The sequence below is a fragment of the Mustela putorius genome, unplaced genomic scaffold (genome assembly GCF_011764305.1).
Source record: "Mustela putorius furo isolate JIRA1106 unplaced genomic scaffold, ASM1176430v1.1 tig00003853_pilon_pilon_pilon, whole genome shotgun sequence".
In the NCBI taxonomy this organism is placed as follows: Eukaryota; Metazoa; Chordata; class Mammalia; order Carnivora; family Mustelidae; genus Mustela; species Mustela putorius.
The window spans coordinates 47,525,518-47,548,412 of NW_025422005.1; the positions used below are offsets into that span (position 1 = coordinate 47,525,518).

At 43.9% G+C, this 22,895-nt stretch overlaps 1 protein-coding gene across 4 annotated transcripts in view; it reads left to right on the forward strand.

The window, feature by feature from the left end:
* Positions 1-22,895, forward strand: part of FGGY (FGGY carbohydrate kinase domain containing) — a 697,591-nt gene that overhangs the window by 154,775 nt on the left and 519,921 nt on the right. For all 4 annotated transcript variants that reach the window (XM_045064615.1, XM_045064604.1, XM_045064608.1 and 1 more), the window contains 2 exons: positions 5,940-6,007; positions 22,542-22,651. The gene's annotated coding sequence lies outside the window, so the exon portion shown is untranslated. The remainder of the gene's footprint in view (positions 1-5,939; positions 6,008-22,541; positions 22,652-22,895) is intronic.

Genomic DNA, 22,895 nt, shown 5'->3' on the forward strand with positions numbered 1-22,895 from the left:
TGGGGATGTCACGAAGTCACAAAGGAGCCAACTGCTCATAGACCCCCTAGCACCAAGGTGTGGGGACATACATGAGCTGCTCCACAGAGAGGCTCACAGGTCAATAAGCACTTTTTGCGTTACTCCAAAACAGTGGCTGAGCTTGACAGAGACACCTACATGCACCAAGAGGGAGGTAGGGAATTTTTCCACTTGATTATGAGGGCATGGGAGGTGTTTTTGAAACGAATTGTTATTCTTCAACTATTTTGAGCCTGTGACATCCATTTTTCTCTAAATAAAATGAAGTCAGTGTGGTATTTATTGTTGCAGAGCTATGAACAGGATGCCTGTCAAATAGGCCTGAAAAGGAAGAAGAAGAAGAATATTCGATGTTGGCAAGGTTGTAGTGAAATGGACATTCTCAGAAACTGCCACACGCGGAGGGGCTGTAACTTCCTACACCCTTTCTGAGAGCTATTGGCAATATGTGTGAAGAGCTTGAAAGAGTATTCATACCCTTGAGCTTCATAATTCCTACTCTGGGAAACTCTCCTAATGAAATTACAGACACTTGGATACAGATTTGTAAATCAGGGTGTTGTCCCTCATGGTGTGATTTTTTTTTTTTTTTAAGAGCATTGAATCAAAAACAGTTTAGGGCTACCTGGGTGGTTCAGTCGGTTAAGCCTCCAACTCTTGCTTTTGGCTCAGGTCATGCTCTCAGGGTCCTAGGATTGAGCCCTGCCCTGGGCTCCATGCTCAGGAGGGAGTTTGCTTGGGATTCTCTCTCTTCCTCCCTCTCTGCACCGCCGCTCCCCCACCCCCCGAAACACTGTCTCTCTCTCTCTCTCTCTCTCTCTCAAATAAATAAATCTTTTTTTAAAAAAGTTTAAACATTCCACAATAGAGATCAGTTAGGTAAATTGTCACAAATTCACATAATAGATGTGAAATAAAATGGGAGATCCATCAGGTAGGAATCCCCATCTCTTTTTTGTTCACTGTGGTAACCTCAGGCCTATCATGGTGCCCAGCACGTAGTAGACACTCAGCAAATATTTGTTGAATGAGTGTAACTTCATAGTTAGGCATGAGTGCTCTGAAGTTGTACCTCCCAACCCTCACCCTAAAGCTGTGAGAACTTTGCCTCACTACCCTCGTTTGCAAAATGAGGGTGAACATAGAACATTTTTCATAAGATTATATGGAGGATTGAAGGCCGTAACAGACACATAAGGTGACATTAACAGAGAAGCACGAAATAAATGTTAGCTTGCTGTTATGATCCGTGGAGTTGTAAGGGAACATCCTTATGGTTAGTAAAAACTAGCACCTTAAATATATTCAGTGAGATCGAAAACTTGCAATAGGAAAGGACAGATATAGCATTTATATTTTAAAAATGAGAAGTTTGCAAATGCAGTGATCTCTGGACCATGAGAAACACCATAATTTTCATGAGCAAAAGACCAACATGCCCCTGAGAGACCTGTGGCTGCAGACAAGTTTAATGCATCTGTACATCATCAGTCCCTACATTCAGAACCCTGGAAGGACTCAAAGCAATTCGGCAGGGTCTGGGAGTGGGAGAATCGTGCTTTAATCAATGGTCAGAATGACAGAGGGACTTTGAGAACTTTATTTACATCAAACCACATGTTTAGTGTTGATTCTTGAGCATCATGTGCTTGCTGATAGGAAGCCCCCCAAACGAAATTCAGTTCTTGGCATTCTTCTAGAATTTGTAGAGAACATCTGTGAACTTCAGGGAAAGTTCTGTCATTTGCTATTTCAAGGTTTTCCCTTAAGCACTTCTTTGGCTCTAGACAAACCCATGCTCAGACCATTTTTCAAATCCTGATCTAACAACTTCAATCAGATCCTGCTAGTCTAAAGATCCTAAAAGCCGGGGCATCTGGGTGGCTCGGTGGGTTGAGGCCTCTGCCTTCAGCTCAGGTCATGATCTCAGGGTCCTGGGATCAAGCCCCACATCAGGCTCTCTGCTCAGCAGGGAGTCTGATTTCTCCTCTCTCTCTCTCTCTGCCTGCTTCTCTGCCTACTTTTGATCTCCGTCTGTCAAATAAATAAATAAAAATCTTTGAAAAGAAAAGGAAAAAAAAAGATCCTAAAAAGCTAACTTGTATTTTCAGAGCTTGCCATAAAACATCCTGGGGGCTCAAGCAGCCCACAAAAATCTGGGGGTAAGAACAGTGATAACTGGGGTGACATTGTGCTTTCAGAAATGACAGACTTCATGCTATGGACTTTTGAGATGTTTCCCAGGCTACCAGCATTAAATATAATTTGGAGCTCAAAGGAAGGCCTAGAACACAACAACATTTTTTTGATTCCACCCCTACTGCATTACTGGTAGGCTGGTGGTCCAAAGGAGGGCTATGGAGAGGGAGAATAGGAAGAAACCAATCCTGTACATAAAATTTAAACATCAACTACTGAAATCAAGGGTAAGAGTCCCGTGACTGAAAGGGCAATTTATAGAGTATATCGGGAGGGTTTATTAATCACAAAATAATGAATTTTTTTTCTATTTTAAACTGCCTAAAAAAAAAAAAATCAAGGCAGGGCAATTTGTTGAGGTGGGATCGTAGTTGAAATGCAAATTCTTGGGCTCCAGGCCAAGGCATTCTTGTTCAGTGGTGCTGGTGTGAACACAGTTTTTTGCATTTTTTATAATCATCCCAGGTGAAAATACTAATCCAGAAACACTCTTTTTTTTTCTTCTTCTTCTTCTTCTTTTTTTTTTTTTTTTAAAGAAATTCTCTTTTGCTTGAGAAATTACTTTAATTGGCTTTTGGGGCTCTGCACATACAGATTCCAGGGCTCAACTCGATGAGCAAGGTCAAAAAAAGGATGAGATTTACATGTTTCTATTTCATAACTTAATGGGACTTGAGGGTTTTCCCATTGTCAGTCCTTGTCAGAGTCTTGGTGTTTGAATTATAGAGAGATAGGAACGTGGCCGGCCGCATGGAAGCAGACTATAGCCAAGAGTGACAAGACAGTGAGTCACTGCCTTCAAGGAGTGGATGATGTATACCACCGACATGCTGTTTGACATTTAGCTTTAATTGTTTGCACTCTTGGAACGTGACTTCCCTACTTCATCACTTAAAACACTCTATACAAGTTCTTTGCTGATGGTGCACTGAGAGATGAAGGAGAGAGAAACATGGTGGGATTTTCCTGTGGTACATACCAGAGAGAACTGGAAAAGCCCATGAGGAGCAAAAATGAGAGAGCAAGAAGGGAGTGGGAATTTCAGTGGAGGAGGAATTCACAGAACAAAGAAGCAGGGGTTCATAGGGCCATCTCCAGAAATTTGAATTATCCTCTCTTTGGAACCCTTGGGAAGATTGCTGGAAGTTCAGGGTTTATGGAATATTACTAACATACAATAAAATACTTTCATTGCACACATGCATCACTTATTTTTAAAAATTTGTTATAATGTGCCCTGGTGGAGTTTTCTTTGTTATCCTCATTGAGGTTCATTGAGCTTATATTTTTCAAGTCTGGAAATGTTTAGCCATTATATTTTTGAGTATGTTTCTATTTCTCCTTGCCCCAGCCTCTCCTTCTGGAATTCTATGTCAGACCATTTCAAATTGTCCCACAGGCCATTGTTTTTCAATCACTGTCTTCTATATGATTCACTTTGGAGAACTTCTATTGCTATGACTTCAAGATCACTAATATTTCCTTCTGTAATATGTATTAAATGCTTCATCTTTCCAGAGGAGTTTTATTAGCATATATTATATTTTTTAAATATCTAGAAGTTTCATTTTGCCTTTATTTAAATATCTTTCCATTTCTCTCCTCACTACATTCATGTTTACCTTTGAACATAACTTAATATAGTTATAACTATAGTTTTATGTTATATAAGTTATATAACTGTAGTTATATAACTTAATAGCTGCTTAAAGTCCTAATTTGCTATTCTAACATCTCTATTATTTCTGGGACTGATTTTCCCCCCAAGGATTGGTCCCACTTATTTGCCTACTTCTTGGCATGCCTAGCATTTTTTTTTTTTTTTTATACTGAGGATTGTGTTTTACGTTGAGTGTCTGGATTTTGTTGTTATCCTGTAAAGAGTGCTGAGCTTTGTTCCGACAGGCAGATAAATTACTTGCTGATTAGCTTAATTTTTTCCAGACTTCTTTTAAAGACTTTGTAGGGCAAGTATAGAGAAGATTTTACTCCAGGGATAGTTAAACCCACTACTAATATATGACACTTCTGTGGCTATTGAATGTCCCAGGGGATCTGCTAGGACCTTCCACTCATGGAGGATGGAGTCTCTTAATTCTGTAATCTCTGTGTATTTCTCAGTCTACAGTCCCCCAGTCATCCATTGCCTGGTCTCTTGGAGTTTTGCCCTAAGCATACATGACCTAATATTCAGCAAAAGCTCTGAAGTATTTTCTTATGTTGCTCTTCTCTGAAGCTCTGCTCCACAATTTGGAGTAACCTCAACCTCCCAGATCTCTGATTTCTGTCTCCTCAATGTAGTGAGATTGTTGTACTCTGCTTAGGATTCACTTCCTGCAATAAGATTCAGAATGTGATTCTATGCAAAGGCCAAGTGTTTATCTCATTACTTCCCTTTTCTTGAGAACCACAATAACATACCATCTGTTGTCCAATGGCAAACAGTTTTATATATTTTTTCCCAGTTTCCTTATTGTTTATGATGGGAGAATATGTCTGAACCCTGTCACTCCATCATGGCTTGAAATGGAAGTTCAGCTATTGTGATTTATTTGTACATGAGAGAAAAGAATAAACCTCAAGACTAGAAGCAGGAATATTCATACCACAACAAAACAAAACAGCATGTATTAAGAGTAATATCTAAAATGTGAAAGGGATCCTAGTCTGCATTGATTGAAGTGTGGTATCTAAGACAAGGAAGGTGGTAGTGCCCTTAATCCCACTCTGCATACTATTAATCCTGTTCATTCTTTTATTTTATAAACATCTTGTCTTCTCTGTGCTAGACACTGAGGTACCATGTTAAATGAGATATAACTCTTGCCTTTAAGAATCTCAGAGATCAGAGAGAGAGAGGTAACTAACATGGAAATAACAATATACTATGATAAGTGATACAGTAGAGATAAGCTTATGAGAACACAGAGAAGTACCTATTTCAACCTGAGTGAAGGTGGGGGTGTCAAGATGGACTGTCTGTAGGAGATAATAGCTTATGAGTAGAGTCCTGATGGATGAGTAAGAATGCATCAGAGGAAGGAAGTGGGAGGGTTTGGGAGTAAAGCATACACATGCAAAAGCCTATTTAATTTCTTTGGGAAATTATAAGTATTTCAGAGTGGCTGAAGTGTCAAGTGGGAAGAAGAGGAGTGGGGTAAGATGAGGCTAAAAAGAGATATGGAGCTGAGTAATACAAGGCCTTGTTAAACATTTTAATTTTATTCTAGGAGAACTAGGGAACTACTGAATTGTTTATCCAGGTGACTAACATAATCTGTTTGTATTTTAGAAAGATGTCATGGGGCAGTTTGGGAAATGGGGTTGAATGGGTGAAATAATGATCCACTAGGAAGATAATAAACTAATGCAAGCCAAAGATAATTTATGCCTGAACTTTTATTGGAAATGGGAACTGAGATGAGTACATGAACAAGAGATATTTAGAAGGCATTATCAACTAAGTCTGAAGACCAGTTAGATATGGGGATAAAGAAGAAGGAGCCATAGATAGCACCTGGGGGTTTGACTTGGTGACTCAAGTTTTCTCTTAAGGGGTAGCAGATTTTTTTGGTTTCTGTCTAGGTTTCCAGGTTGACTATTATCTTGCCATATATGTGATTCCAGCCTTCTGGTTGCCTGGACCTATGTACTTCCTCTAGGTGTTTGAGATTACTTTCTGTCTGCTAAGCTTGCCTTCTGTCTCTTGTCTCTTTCAGCAGTCAGAATCTGCATGAAGCCAATACTCCTGTCTGCTCTCCTGATTGTGCCTGGATTACCAAGTCAGGTATATTCTTGGATCTGTCTCTCTCCTATGTGTTCCTTGGACCTTGTGCCTCCAACTTGACAGTTCTGCCACATTTCTTTCTATAACTCATGGGAAACTGTGATACACAGCCAACAAAATAATACATAGAGATCAGTACTGGAAAAGACTTAGGACATCCTACGGCCCAACACACCAATATTGCAGTTGAAAAACTGAAAACATAGTTTCATAATTTCATCTATACATTCACTAAACATGTGTTGATTTTACTACCCTTCCTTGAAAGTTATTAATAGTTATAACTCTCCCATATATATATAGATATATAGATATCTGTAGTTTTTACAGCCTTATTTAACTTTGTATAAGATAAAAAGGATGGCGATCACCTTGCTTTATGGATATTAGGAGTAGGGGATAGAAGGTTCAACTCCTAAAAATTGTATATAAGAACTGATCAAGAACTCATAAAAATTGTATATAAGAACTGATCGAGAAAGACTGATGGGTCCATGGTAAAGATTGCCAGTTGTCCCATAGTATGGGTTCTCCTCTCCTCTTTTGGTAATACAGTCAATTTTCAGGTAACTGGCCTATAATAAAAACCTTGTAGTTATGTAGGTATGTCAAAGTCCCAAAAGAAAATAGATGACACACTCAATGGGGTAAGCCAAGGAGGATTTATTTACAAAGGGGCTATTTACTAAGATAGGCTGTGGAGCAATTTTAAGTTGTTGTGCAGTAATCCAGAGTTCATAGCATCTAGGCTATTGCCTCCCTTAGGACATAATGGAATGAAGGAAGGAAATAGCTACCAAAACCTAGAAAAAGAGAGGGTCAAGTAGATTCAATCATTTTGTAAGGGGCAGTCACCCTCATCTGAAGGACAGGGCCAGCCCAATGCAAACTGGAAGGAAGGGACCAAGAGAAATAAATACTCTGACCTCACTCTTCTCTTTTTCTAATGTCCTGCCAGAGCCTCTGTTGTTTGAGCTAGAACCATAAAAGCCAGAGTTTATACTCTCCCATTGATATGGTCTACACAGGCCAGCCTCTTCAGGCAGAGAGAAAATGAAGAGGAGTAGGCAGTGGGTCTAGACAGGCAAATGGAAGAGAGCTGGCATATGAGAGTGATGTAACTACATTTTGGTCAATGGAATCAGAGCAGAGATAGTGTGTTGAGCTTTGGGGAATACTTTAAAAGGGAGAGACATGTCTTCCTCCTTCCTATAGGCTGGATTGGTAACATAATGATTAGAATTTGAGCAGCCATCTTGATCCTTGAGACAGAAGGAGCATCCTGAGATTAATAATAGAGGGAATCTGGATTCCTGTAGATCAAGCAGCTAGTTCTGGTTGCCCACATTCACTTGAGAGAGAAATAATCTTGTGTCCTTTTAAAGCCACTATTATGGGTTTTCTGTCATTTGCAGCTGATGCAAATCTTAACCAATTCAGAGACCAAACAGGAAATTCTTTTGGCATTCAGACTATATTGGTTATTTTTTTTATTTTTAAACCCGTAAGCATCTGAAATGCACTTTGTCTAGCTAAAGCAAAGGGGAAATTTATTGGAAGGATGCTGGGGGTGTCTCAGAGAATCAAAGGAAATGCTGAACTACCAAGATAGGAGAACCCAAGGCAGTTCTGGTATCTCAGAATTTTGTACGGCCTTTCACCCTGGAGGACTGCCACACATGTGACTCACCCCCAACAACTCCAATCTCTTCAGCAATCCATTCCAAATTTCATATTTCTTTTGGAGAGAATCTGATTGGGCCACCTTGCATCAGGCTCCCAGGTCTCTGTTGAAAGCGGGAAGGAAGAGTTACCATACACTCAGGCCTCAATTATCTCCAAGCTTCTTAGATTGGAGAAGATTCTTAGAACTATGGGTGCCTTATGCGTCAAACCCAGGAGGTGTCATTGAAAGTGACAGAGGGACTGTTAACAAAATGTATACCAATCCTTAAAGCATTTATGAGTATAGTACATCTCCATAATAAAGTTACAAGCTCGTGAGGGTGGGTTTCATACTTACTCTGAAAACAATACAGACAATAAGAATGCCTGGTCCACAATAGATACTAAATCAAGTCTCATTTCCTTTCATTCCTCACCTCAACACCTGATGTTATGAGCTTCATTACAGAGCCAGGGATAGGCAACAACTCAAAACCACAATTTTGTGTAAATTCAAAAATTTTTGTAACTAAGTTCACGGAAATTCTCAATATTTACCATGTGCCAGGAACTATGTTGCATGTAAGTGACAGAAAAATACGAGTAAATGCTCTTAAGTGTTCATAGTCTGGCAAGGAAGAGAAGCAAGTGGACAAATCATGGTAATAATGAGCAGCAAGTTACGTGCGATGGCAGAAGTAGCATCAGATGCCTTAAGAGAGAACAGAGGGCAACTGAGAGAGCTGGCAGAGGTGATGTTTGAGGTGTCTGTGTGAGGGTGAGTAGGAATCCTACAGACATAAAATGGAGGAAGAAAAATCTAAGCAACAAGAAGAGCATGTGCAAAGCTTCTGAAGCATGGAAATGTGCAGCTGTGTTCAGGAAAAAGCCAAGACCTCCACATGACTCGACTTCCAGGCACTGACTAGAGACGTATTTCCTTCTTCAGTAGTAATTTATCAAGTGCTGGGCTGTGCAAGGTTACCAGGGAGTCAGAGATAAATGAGATTCAAGCTTCACCTTTAGTGGGAGAGGTAGACACAGTGACTATGATCACGTGAGTATTATAGCAGAAGGAAAGCAAAACCTTATGGTCCTATTGTGACAAGGGAAGGGACATTATCAAGGGACTCTGAAAGAGAAACCCAGAGCTGCATGCAGAAGTTAGGGCCTTTAATGCCATGCTAAAGCTGCTTGAGTTTCTTTACCTTATAGATCAGGAGACCCTCTAAACTGCTCTATACGTATCTGTTAAAGTAAAAAGATTCCAGTTTGCTGAGGTTGCTTTATAACTTCCTGACTCAAGAAAAATAAATCCCACTTGTTTTACACTTGTGTGTCAGGAACTGTGCTAGGGATATTATATCTCTTATCTCATTTGAACTGAGACTGGTCTTCAGGTGGAGAGGGCTAACTTTGGCGATAAGCAAGGAAGAGAAGAGAGAAATGAACACCTGAATGTGAAGTGGGGTTGGTTGGGCAGGTTAATGCTCTTTTATGGGTAGGAGACAGGGGCTTGAATTCTTCCTCCACCTCAAAAAAAGGTCCGTGCTCTAATCAAAATGCCTATGATTCCTTGGGTATGTATGATAAGTCAAAGCCTACATGAGTCCAAAAGGAATATGGACAGCTTCAAGCTGCTTAAACTATCAAGGGTCTATGTCTATGTCTCAAGCAATGACAGGTCCAAGAAAAAGCAGTCCAATATTACCATCAGGGATACGAGTTCCTCCATCATTCCAAGATGACTGTTGAATCTGCATTTCTTCTATTCCTTGGAATGAATTTCCATTCCAAGAAGAGAGAAGCAGAGAAGAAAGGTTTTTCCTAAAAAGGTTTAACTTTCTAATTTAGGATGAGATACACTTTCTAGAGACTTCTGCTCTATTTCATTGACCAGAACTCTGTCACATGGCCAATCTCAAATGCAAGGGAAGCTGGGAAATGGAACATTTTAACAGAATGTATTTGTTTTCCCCCTGAATTCCAAATTAGGGTTGAGTGACTAAGAAAGGGGCAAATAGGTAACAAGTAGACAGCATATATAGTCTCACTCCATTTTTCTAACAGTTCTATAAGGTAGATAATGTTATCCATAGTCTACATATGGGAAAATAGAGTCAGAGAGGAAAGTAAGTTGGCCAAAATCACCCCAAATAATGAGTTATGGAATAAAATTTTTAAATCAAGTTTGTATCATTCCAAAAGTAGATTTTTTGTTTTTCTGATGCCATCCAGTCTCCCTTAGCTATGTGACCTTGAGCAAGTCATTAAATCTCCCTGAGTCCCAATTCTGAGGTATATGAAATGTGGGTAATCACCCCTGGCTCAAAGTTTCTTCAAGTTAGATTGTGAGAGCAAAAGGGTTGGAAAGGATGGTATCAATGGGACCCTGATTATTATCTATACCCCTTTTGCCAAAGTGTCTCTTTTGCAGTTAACAAGCAGGATCTTTGAGGAGCCCAGCCCCAACATCAGTGTTTGAGCTTAGCACCAGTAAAATCTCTTGACTGGCATTTCCTATTTGGGCCCCACCACAGTTTCCCAGGAATTTCCACTGGCTGGGTTTCCTTTGTCCACTCCAAGAGCTGCCTATGCAGATGAGTTATGAGCCACATTCCACAGCAGGTCAGATGAAAACAACGAGCAAACCTTTCATCCTGGCTTCCTCGGCTTCTTCCCCGGTGGCTGCTCCCCAGCTAGAGTTCAATGTGGGCTATTCCTCAGACTGTGCTTCTTCTGGTGCCCCATCCCAAGAAGGAAAAACTGTCTGAGCACCGAGGGAGTCATTCCAGCTATGGACTCACAATACTCCACCTGTTCCATGCCTCTAGGTTTGGGCCCTTGTGCACCTCCGCTGGGGAAGCTTTGCCTTCATTGAGACCTCCTCAGAGACTTCCTATTTCCAGGTCAAGGCTCAGGCTGAATCTTAGACCCTCCTCTGTAACATCTCCCCCTGTGCTTCTAGGCCTATGTCATTTGTTTCGCATTTTTGTCTCTAGTAACACGAGGCTTTGTCCATACTTTGATTATACTGTAACACACAGTATGCCCACACTGAACTAAAGCTCATCAGGAGTCTGACTTTGCCATCACTGGATCCCAGAACTTTTAAAAAAGAACAGATAGAGTAATATCGATAACAAAAAAATGCATGTTCATTATACCGAAAGAGTAAAGGAAGGAAGAAAGGGAGTAAGCCACAGATACAAATGGGAAAAAAAAGTCCCATCCAACCCTTTCTTTCCCGTTCCTATCCCTTATAATCACCTAGTTACATGTCTGGTACGGTACAGACATGGACCAATCAGAACAAAGAGCTGGAGCAGACTACTAAAGGCCTCCTGTGGAGACAAGGGTTCATGTTTTGGTTGCTAGAATCTGGCCATCTTTCCATTTCAACACATATGGACCCACTGAATTTGTTGTCATCACTCCCTAACCATTGTATGAATATAATTTTGAAACCACATCCCTACTTTAGAAACATCTAATTATTTTACTATTAAAAATGGGGCTAGAATGAACACACTTGAAAATATATTTGCAAACACATGTGCACGTATTTCTGTGATCGAGTCCTACAAATGGAATTTTGGTGAGGACTCCAAGGTTTTACTCCCACCACTAACTAGGTATAATCACACCCATTTCCTCAGGGCCTCACAAACCTTTATATTGTTGATCTTTGTAACTTTTTCAAACTTTGAATAATAGGCAGTTGAGCACCTTTCTATATGTTTATAGGTTTTTCTTTTGTGCCATGACTATCAGAATCTTGCCTGCAATGAGTTCCCCTCAGTCCTAAAATCCATCTCTACAAATACCCCCAGGAAGTTTCAATTCAAGACTGTGATACTGACAAGAATTTGTTGAGAACGACTGCTTTCTTTTGGAGTTTACTTGGCATCGCTGTGTTTGACAACCATACACACCATGCACTGAAGTTTTGAGGGTAACTTCCAGCAACATCAAGCATCTATTAAGGGTCTTTCATTTGTGTGACTAATGGGAGAGTTTTGTGTGGGTTTTGGGGCTTTTTGTTTTTTTTTTTTTTTTTTTTTTTGGTTTTGTTTTTGGTTGTCTCATCTGTACTGCTCTTGTCTTTGCTTTGTCCCAGTCTGTCTGAGTCCCTTCCGTGTGAGATGATGTCTAGCTCTGCAACATTCTGACCTAGGAAGTCACCTTCTCAATTCAGAGCCCTTGGTATTAAATACTGGGAGCCTATTATCTTTGCATGATGAGTCAATTTCCTTTCATTTCAAATTCAGTAACACCTACTCTGTGCTAATCTTTGGGAATACAAAATTGGATAACACTCAGTCACTATTTCAGGGGAACCTGAAGTCCAGTAGAAATGAAAGTCACATAAGGAGAATTATCAGTGTCATACAGTCACAGGCATTTCATTCCCATTGTCAGAAGAGAAGGTGGGATGCGAGTTAGACCTTGATGAGTCTGTCACATCAACAAAGAGTGAAGCCCAGGATGTCCTGGGAGATAGGGCAGTTCTGCTTACCACTGACGAGAGCTTGGGTAGCTGATGTAAACTCTGCTACGTAAGTTTCTGTAAAATGTAGAACACAGCAACACTTCGGGTTGGTCTGAGAACTGAATGAGTAAATTCAAGTAAATCAGAGCCTGTCGTATAGTAAATGATCAATAAGTGTTAATTTTTAGTGTTGTCATTATCAATTTTTTCTTAATTACTATTAATAATATTGTAATGATAGAGCAAAAGGGATGTAAACCAATCTGGGAGCTACTGGAGAAGGTGATGGCAGAACTGAGTTTTGAAAAGCAGAGAAAGTGGGTAGAGCTTTGATCTGGAGATGAAACACCCCATTCTCATCATGAGATGAGCTGTGACAATGGAATGGACATTTAACCTCCATGACCTCATTTACAACCGAAGATGCTCGGGCACAAAGACCTTACACAACTTGCACAAGCTTGTGACACACTGTATTTGTAGTTCCTCTAGTTCATAGATAAGAAAAACAAAGCTCAGGGTGGTGGTAGATCCAAGATTTAAATCCACATCTCTCAAACTCTTAAGCCCATCTTCTTCCCACTGCACAGTGTTGCCATCCGAGGGAATAAATGAGTCTTGTTTCTTTGGGACTTTGGGACAAGACTTTGGCCATCTTTACACTTTAGTTTTCTTATTTCTAACTCAGGCATCTCTATACATCTCCCCTCGGCACCCTGGCTCTTCCAGCCTCCACAAGAGGCTATAACAGTGAGTACGCTTCCTAGGAATTATGCCTTGATTCCCTTGAAGAAATGCAGCAAGGAAATGTGAAGTATGGTGATGGTGGCCTTTTCAAGGGTGGGTGATGAATGGAGACTTCCTGACATTTCAAGCGACAACATCTGAAAGGAAGTAGAATTTTCCTGAAGCAGAGGCAGGAGTTCTCTGTCACAAGCTATTGATTTGGGGTGCATGTCTTGCATTTAATCCAGTGATTAATTTGGAAGGAGGCAGCATGCATGCTGGGCTTTCATTTAGTGACTTTAAAAGCATACGGCTTCTGATTTATTTTGTCTTCATTTGTGCAAAGCTGTTTTATTGCTAAGGGTTGAATGACAGGCTTCCCGGCAGGCTGTAAAGACAGGTAAAATTTAAATAAGGACATAAAATCTTTCAAGGCACTCTGTTTATCTTTTGTAATTTATTAATCACACCTACTGAAATCTAGTTGACCCTCTGGGAATGGTTCAGTAAAGAAAAACTATTTAGTGTGCTCAACTTGCCAATCCCCTCGCTTTTCTGTTTTTTTCTTTTTCTCTTTCTTTTCATTCATTCTTTCTTTCTCTTTTTTTTTTTTCTTTTGAATATTTATTTATTTATTTCAGAGAGAGAGAGAGAGAGCATGAGCAGGAAGGGCAGAGGGAGAGATAATCTCAAGCTGACTCTGTATCAAGTGCAGAGCCCAGTGTGGGGCTCCATCTCATGACTCAAGATCATGACCCAAGTTCAAGACCTGAGCTAAAATCAGCTAAAATGAGTTGGGTGCTCAACCAACTGTGCCACCCAGGCATCCCTTTTCTTTTTCTTTTATAAGTGAGAAAACTAAGGACCCCAAGTAAGAAGCAATTTCCCCAAGTCATGCTTTGAGTTAGAAATGAAATTAATTCTTGGCTCTGGCCTACAACTCAGGACCACCAAAACATGAAGAGTATGAGGAGCTCCAAAAATATTCCTGAAATGTTCAAGTATTTTCATAATAAATTGATGAAATAACATAAGTATTCCCTTCCTTGCATCTCTTCAATACCACCAACCCCAACCCTGCTATTGCCTTAAAGACAGACTTTAGGGCAAGGCTTATAAAGTCCTTTAAGAGTTAGCCTCTGCTTACCCAGCAAACTCCATCTCTTGTTGCCCTGACCCACCCCCATCCTTGAACTCATTCATATGGAACATCTTTTTTCTTTTTCAGAGATTTTATTTTTGTATTTGATAGACAGAGATCACAAGTAGGCAGAGAGGCAGGCAGAGAGAGAAAGGGGAGAGCAGCCTCCCTGCTGAGCAGAGAGCCTGATGTGGGGCTTGATCCCAGGACCCTGAGATCATGACCTGAGTTGAAGGCAGAGGCTTTAACCCACTGAGCCATCCAGGCGCCCCCATATGGAACCTCTTTATCTTCTCCCAAATATGCTATACATTTTCTTACTGCTGGGTTAAAACATATGCTATTCATCTGCCTGGAATGATTCTTTCTTTCTTTCTGGATGGATGGATGGACAGATGGACGAACTGACAACCTAGATCCTGGGTTTATAGTTCATTTCATTAGAAGCCATTGCCTGTGGAGTTAGTGCTCATTCCATCAATTCAACTACCTTGACCCACAACAGTTTTAATTTCTCCAGTATGACTTTATCATTTGGCTGAGATTCTCCAATTGTAACAATTGGCCCTGAAATACCTCCACTTATTTCAGGAAATTGCCAGACTTCTCTTGGCACAAGCCTCTCTCCTTAAAAACCCAAGAAACTCTCCTTATTTCATGTGTTAATAGGCATCTCATCTCATCTATATGCATATGAATTCCAAGAAATCAAATAAAAATTTAATTGTGAGATCCAAAATAAAAAAAAATTATATAAATAAGCCTTATTACGTTGAAGGTATGGCATAAGCTCTAAATCAGGCATTTTGAGAATGGTTTTGGGCCATGCAGGAGGTAATATAAAGACTTTATTTATTTATTTGACAGGCAGAGATCACAAGTAGGCAGAGAGGCAGGCAGAGAGAGAGGAGGAAGCAGGCTCCCCGCTGAGCAGAGAGCCCGATGCAGGTGGGGGGGGGGGGTTTCTATCCCAGGAAGTTGGGATCACAGCCTGAGGCCAAAGGCAGAGGCTTTAACCCACTGAGCCACCCAGGCGCCCCACAGGAGGTAATATACATGTAATGGGCTACTCAGGAGCAACTAGAGATCACAGGGTCAGAGGCAGGTGTGATCATGGAAAATGTGCCTTAGACTGTTATTGGCATCATGGAAAAGACAGAACCCTAGAATTCATGGGAACTACAGAAAGAAATTCTCAGTATAATTTCTAATTCCTATTCAAACAATTTGCCATATTGAACCTTTGAGGAGCACAAAGATCTTTCTCGTACTTGGCTGGACTGGACTCTGAATGTTGTGGTCATATCAGAGCCACAGTGACAGGAGAACTTGGGGAAGAACCTGGGCCCCCAGTGAGTGACAGCTGGGGTGACAGATTCCTAGGAGCCCTGTGGAGTAAAGGGCCACACATCAGTGTTCAGCCACAAGCTTCATCCTTGGGGTCTTACACCGTATAGACGATGTCTCCCATAGGAGTTCGGCTTAAAGCAGGGACTTCAAAGGAGAGAAGATGGAGAAAGCATTTCAGGTGGGGAAACAGTGGGGCAAAGGTACAGAAGTGGTGGGCTCCTGTTCCATTTGTAGGGTTCATAGTCTATGGGAGTGGAAAGGCATTCATCTAAGGGGTCACATCAGTCAGTAGCTAGGTGGTTTTCCTGAGCTTCCATTTCCTCATTCATGGACTGGATTTCTGTTCCCTCATGGGAAGACAACAGGGTTCCAGTCAAAAAGAGAACTTTGTAACAGGAAGGAATGATTGCTAGAAGAGGTGTGTAAGCAGATGTAGCTGCTTGATATCGACAGGCTTGCTGTGAAGATCTCTCCCATGACCAGGATTCCGGGATCCCACGAGCCATAGATGCAGGCCCTGGTTCTGATGTCATTACTCACACACTGGCCTCATTCAAACACTCGGTCTTATGGTCAGCGGCCTGCTCTGCTCCGGACACGGTGGTCCATGCGGTCAGAACTGAGAGGCTATTAGACTGAATGACACCCAAATCACTATAGTTTCAACAGCCTCTGAACTCTTTCCCTAGGAACTGAGAGGGTACCCCCCTCCCCAGCCCACACACACTTAAAACTACATCACTAGAAAGACAGGACAGGTGAAACCATGTATGACGATTTGGGACGTCGCCAAGTGCGTGGGAGGCGAGGCCTGGGGAAAGAGCAGGGACCTCACTGCTGAGGCAAACACACAGGTGGCCTCATTGTACATTTTGGTCTATAGTAAACCAAGTCCCCTAAACTCTACATGAGATACTAAGTTTCAAAAAGAGCTAACACACCTTTCACCTTCCACGCCTTTGAACCGCAATCATTTCCTCTTCCCAGAATCCCTTTGCAACCCCTTCCAGGTGCCTAATGCACAGTGAAGCACCCCGAGAGGGAGCAGTTGAAAGCAGAACATTTCTTCTACTCACAAAGCTGAAGTGTAGGCTGGCTCAGAGGGAACAACTCCTCCCTGTTCTACTCATTGTCAGCTGCGGAGGCTCAAAGGCTGGGGCCTAGAGTTCTCCAAAGGTGGGCTCCTTTGGCCTCTCCCTCTATAGCTTTTCTCTGCGGCTTCTCCACGTGGTATCCACAGCATGGCGGCTTTTGGAAAGCCAGACTTCTCACAGGTCAGCTCAGGGCTTCTGAGGCCTGCGTCCCAAGAGAGAAAGAGCCCAGAAGAAGCCGTATGGCCTGGTGGTCTCCTAGCCTCAGAAGTCCCAGGCATCACTTCTGCCACACCCTCTGGGTGGAAGTGGTCACAGGCCCCCACCATGAGTCAAGAGCAGGGAACACAGAGCCCCACTCCTGTGAGGCATTTCATTCCCATGGTCAGAAGAGAAGGTGGGATAGGAGTGAGACCTTGATGAGTCTGTCTTTGGAAACTACTTCCTGCACCCACTCTTTCTATATGAAGAACTCATGTTCAAGAACCAGCTCAAATATCACCTCCATTATGAAGCCTCCCCAGCTCTCCCGGAGCTAGTTACCTCCTCCATGGGGCCTAACAGAGCCCTTAGCACCTGAAATGATATTTCTCTGTCTCTCTTGGATACTATGGACTGTGAGCTCTTCAAGGTCTGGGGCTATAACATGTATTTCTATATCCCTAGCTTTCCACACTGGGGAGCCTCTTAGGAAACAAAGGTTACTACAAGCTAGATGGGGGTGTCTCATACACTTTGAACTACCTGCATCAGAACAGGTGTGCATCAAACCTCCTGTATTGACTCTTCGGGCTGAGCTTGGGCAGCTGTGTTTTAATTGACTCCCCAAATGATTCCAGTGGATAGTAACCTTTTCAAGATTCCACATCCCCAGTGCCTAGTACAGCACCTGGCACGTAGTTGCTACTCAAAAAAAAAAAAAAAAAAAAAAAAAACCTGTTGAATGAATAAATGAGTGAGTGAATGAATAAACATTTTTAGAACTGGGCTAGGCACCCAAGAGTCCATTTGCTCTGTTGGCTAATGGGACATCCAGTTCTGGCTTCAGAGTCAGATAGGCAGACATCCCTCCAGATTAGGCCCAGGTGGGACTCAATGCCCCACTTCCCTTTAAATGGGCCAGCCCTTGGAGAAAGTGGCTAGGAGAGAAGAAGGGAGGGAATCTTGGCAGTCATAAAGTCAGTGCATTATCTCACCCTCTACCAGAAGGCTTGTTACCGTCCCCACCTCCTCCTCGTCTCCCCACCCCCAAGCATCCTGTCACATCCCAGATCAGAACCATTCTGGAAGCAGTTATTTGCTAGTTTGACATTTCAAAATAGCATCAAGGAGGCTAAAGATAGCTAGGTTACAAGGGAGGTTAACCAGCTTGCCAACTGACGCTGAGCGTATTCGGTCTTCTCCATGTTGGTCCAAAGAGTCCTGTGATGTCTTTTCTCTTTCCAGAGGGTTAGAAGTATTGGAGGAACAGGGAGAGGATGTTGAGCCAAGAGCAAAGGGCATAGCCTCAGTCCGAATTCAGTGAGTCGTAGGGAAGTGTGTGTGCTTCGGGGGTCTTAGAGCTCTGTTCTTCCTAGCTCTCTAAGGCAAAAACTTGCCTCCATAAAACCCTGCTTTCTGGGCTCCTGTGGTCCCCATGCCCACCTGTGCATCTGGTTCCCCTCAGACAAACTCGCCCAGGAATCATTCAAGTTGAGGAAATAGTTTGTTAGTCTGAAATAGTGAAATTTTTCAAATGTCACCAGCCCTTCAGTTCCTTTTGCTTCTTCCCACCTCAGCCTACTTTCACTCCATGTTCCAAAGTCGGGACTGCATGATTGCAGATGTGGGCAGCCGGGGCCAGAACCTGGCGACTGGGGGAGGGGAGTGGAGGGGGGAAGCGAGCATCTCCTGAGAGCCCAGGATATTCACTGATAACCCTCACGGCACGGCCCATTTACTGCCGGCCAAGCACTCTGCTCAACTGCTTACACACTCGGCCTCATGAAGTCTCACAACAGTGCATTAGGTAATGTTACCTCCACCTGGTAGAGGAGGAGCTGAGGGTCAGAGAGGCTAAGCAGTTTGTGGTGGGTGCCACAGCTAGCGAGCTGCGGAGCTGGGATCCTAACTCAGGAGTGTCTGACCTACAGCAGGCTTTCCTCCCGACCATATTTTATCACTATCACCTCCCTCTACAGAGGTAGACAAGGTACATCCTTGCCTGCTTGCCCTGACTTGAACCCATGCCATGCATCACACCGGCCTCAGCGAGAGGACCTGGGGCTGATTGAGTTGGGCCAGTAACCACGTGGAGCCGGAGGGGGTGGGCACTTGCACTCAGTGACTCAGCAGTCCAGCCCGCCTGTCTGACCTTTTCCCATGTCACACATAGCTAATGAAAGGGTTATCCCTGCTTGCATCCTGCAGCCGCAGCGGTAAGTGGCAACCTGAGTCACAAGGGACAGATTGAATGTCAGAGTTGAAGTGAGTCTCTCTGCCTCATCCTCCCTGAATGTGACCGCAGCTGCCCATTCAGCGGCAACATTCAGAACATGCTGGCAGGGAGGCAGTCAGGGATCCTGAGGGGAGGGGAGGGGATGGTGGTCATCCGGCTAAAAACGGGTGGCGGGGGAGGCCACCCAATTATGTCTGGCTGTGGGGGCCAAGCTCTGTAATAGGATTCAGGCGCCGTCAAAGGCCCCCTGCCTGTTTTGAGCAAATTCAGTTAAGAGCGGTGGGGGGTGGGCAGTGCGCTAATGGCTTCCACATTGGGGGGCCTTCTGCAACTGAGCCTTTCAGGCTCTGAAGAAGGCAACTCTGGCCTCAGAATAGAGTCCTGCTCTGTGGAACGAAAACGGATCCAGGAAGGGCCTCTTATGTGAGTGAGGGTCTTACTGGGCTGGACGCTGAAAGATGACAATAGGCAGGCAAATGGGCGCATCCTGCCTGGAGCTTACAGCTGGTGAGAAAGACAGAAAGTGTACCAGAAAATTACAACACAGGGTGAAGAAGCGCCATCGGGGCCCCAAGGAGGCCACCTGCCCGAGATGCAGGTTTTCCAGGAAAGGACTGGTTCCCTGTCTTAGTGCCAGAGACCTGCAGGCTGTGGAGAAGAGTAGCGGGGAAGCGGAGGGTGCCAGGAGCAGGGAGACAAGCGCAGGGGAGGCACCTGTGGTGGGGGAACGGTGAGGAGGCCAGAGAGTAGGGAACAAAGACACAAGGGATAAAGGGATAAGTTAGGAGACTTGAGCAGTTGGAAAAACGTCAGATCTCAAAATCCATCAAGGAGAGCAGTTGAAGAATTATAAAAAAGCCAGAGATGGAATTCAGTCCATCTTGAAGCACCGGTCTGGCTTCTGAGTCCAGCTGGGACAGGACAAGATGCACGGGGAGATACTTTTTAGGAAGTTGTAGCAGTGATTCAGGGCAATGACTGTGCTCTTGACTCGGCTGAGGGCCAAGGGCATGGAGAGGAAGCTAGTTATAAGGCCAAGTCAAGGAATGATACAGTCTTTGCCTTCAAGGAGAAAACAATTTTAGTTGAAAAATTATTTTCTCCCTTAATCCACCCCAGGCTTATGTGACTGGAAGGGAGGTGAGAGGTCACTTGGTTCACTGTACCCTTGCAAGAGGTCCAGTGGTTTTTGGCCATGGGTTCCTTAGTGCAATGGGGGGAGCGTGGGGGAACGTAAGGCTGCAGGGGAAGAAATCTGGGTGGGCGGTCAGCCTGAACTCAAGCTTACTTAGAGTTTGAGACACCCCCAGGCCTGGGAGTGTGTGTCCTGCCGGCAGGGCCCATGGTGGCAGGCAACAAGGCAGTTCAAGGCTACCCCTTTCCTGCTGGCTCTACTAAGACAGGTTGCCGACCTCACCAGGTGGAGCCCCCCAGGAGAGGGGACCCTGCAGGCTGGCAGGGGGCTGGGAGCCCCTCTCCGCCAACAGACCCACCCACAAGGGTTGGCTGAGTGACTGCCCCATGCCCAGCCTTGTTCCTGGAAACTGCCCTGATAACACTCTGGGAGAGAGCCAACACTCGCTGACCTTTTACATGGGCAGAATCCACAGGAAAAGGTCGTTCTTTTTGGAGGCTGTTGAAAATTTAATGACCGCAATTCCTTAGGCTTGTAGAAGTCCTTTAACATTCTCTAAGCCCAGACAACAACATCTTCACTTACATGAGCAAGCCGTGTTTTACAGCTCTAAAGTGCTTACTCAGTGATATGCTTGATCCACTGGCGAGCCTGGGAGGGAGGCAGAGATTCCCAGATCCCAGAGTCTCGGTGACCTGGGTTCAAATCCTCGCCTTGTGACTGTGTGGCTGTGGTCCTTGCTGTTCCTCTTTGAGCGTCCTCCTCTGTAAAATAGGGATAATACACTTATTTCGAAAGCTTGGTGCTGCCTCGCCCAGTACTCAGTGAAGGCTGGTGTCCTCCCTCTTCTTTCTCTCCCACTCCTATGTTCTCAGCAAGGAGGTAGCTAATGTTGAAGAACTAGAGGAATGGGAACCTGGTATACAGCATCTTAGCCAGCTCCAGCTACTGTAACAAAGTATCCTAGACTAGATGGTTTTAAAGAAGAGACATGTTTTTCCTTCATGGTTCTGGAGGTAAGAAGTCTCAGATCAGGGTGCCTGCATGGTCAGGTCTGCTGAGGACCCTTTTCAAGGCTCACCAAGGGCCACCTTTTTGCTGGGTCCTTGAAAGCCAGAGGGAGGAAGCTCTGATGTATCTTCTTTTTAAAAGATCACTAATTCTATCATGGGGGCTCCAACCTCATGACCTCATCTTGACTTAATTAGCCCCCTAATTAGCCTCCTAATGCTGTTAAATTGAGGGTTAAGGCTTCAACAGATAAATCTTGGGGGGACTCAAACATCTGTCCAGGCAGGTGAGTGCTTCGGGTAGATGGCTGGTTAAGATGGTGAGGGGGTTTCCATGCTAGAGAAGGGCACAGTCAAGCAGCAAGAAAGGGACAAGTGCATCCATGATTGTGGGGGACCCAAATGCTAGAGGACCTTAAAACCCCTGGGTGAAGTCCTCTGAATTAATTCAGTAGAAAACAGGAGATCTGGAGGAATCAGAAGCAGAGGAGGAGTGAGCAGGTTGGGTCTGAAGCAGAGCTATGGGGGGATGGGGAATGGGATAGGAAGAACTGAAGCCTGGCAAGAGGTGGGGGAGTCTCTGACCAAGAAAGCAGCACTGGCACCAAATGGAAAGCAGAAGCTGCAAAACCCATTTTCTAAGGAATACTGGAGAGTGGGCAAACCCAGTGGGGAGGGGAGAGGGCTGCATAGAGACAAAACAATTCAGGGCATGTGGGATTCTCTGAGTCATTCATTCTACTATTGTTTGTTAAAGCCGTCCCATATATGTCTGGGCACTGAGGAGAAGACCCAGTCCTTGCTGTCAAGCAAGAAAGACAGAAATATTAATAAGAGTTGAAACTTACAGAGCACCTACTCTGCACCAGCCATGACTCTGTTTAATGTGGCTTTCCCCAACAAGGACCAGAGAGGGAGGTGTCATTATCATGACTACTTAACCAGTGAGGAAACCAAAGCACAGAGAGGGTAATGGCCAAAGCCATGCCGCTCCTCTTTCTTCATCTCGCTCTTCTTTATGGTAGCCTTGCCTTCAGCCTGGCCTTGCAGGATAGTGAGAACCAGCTGGGAGTCAACCCCACTGGGGTCTGATTTTCGGCCGTACCACTCCCCGCTGCAGGTACTTGGAAACTGGCATGGCCTCTCCGGCTCAGTTTTCATCTATATAAAATGGTTACATAGTATCATTCAACTTGAAGGGGGATTGTAAGGCTTAGATTACATTTATGTAATTGTTTTAATTTCTTCAAAGCACTATGGAGAACACTGTTGTTTATATGATCATTTCTAATGGACAGTGTTCAGCTCCTCTTGAACAAATCTGCACAGCTAGCTACTTAATAATCGTGTACTAAAGGCATACATCTTCTTGAATAAATGAGCATCTAGCACGGAGGTGAAAGTAGGTGAGTTTCACTCAGCTAGCTAACACCCATAGGACACGGCTGTCTGCATTAGGTTAATAAACTAATTTTGGTGTTTAACAGGTGTTAATTGTTTGAAGAGTGGACAGGAGGAGAAACAGAACAAGGGGGTGCACTCAGCTCCCTGCCAGAGGCAGCCTCCGGACAGCCCGGAGTCCAGGAAGCACATCCAGGTACGCGGTGGGCGCTTAGTAACTTGGTTAAAAACACTGAACGGGAATGAAAAAGCCAAGTCAGGCGGAGAGAACAAATCCGACAGGGGAGATACAGAAAGAGGGCTCCACGCCTGAGGGGCAGGGCAGAAGGGCTGGGGCAGGGAGACCAGGCGCCGCACCCCAGGACGGGGTGGGGAGGGCAGAGCGCAGAGCACAGCGGCTTCCGCCCTGAGGCCCTGAGCCGCCAACCCAAGGCAGCCGG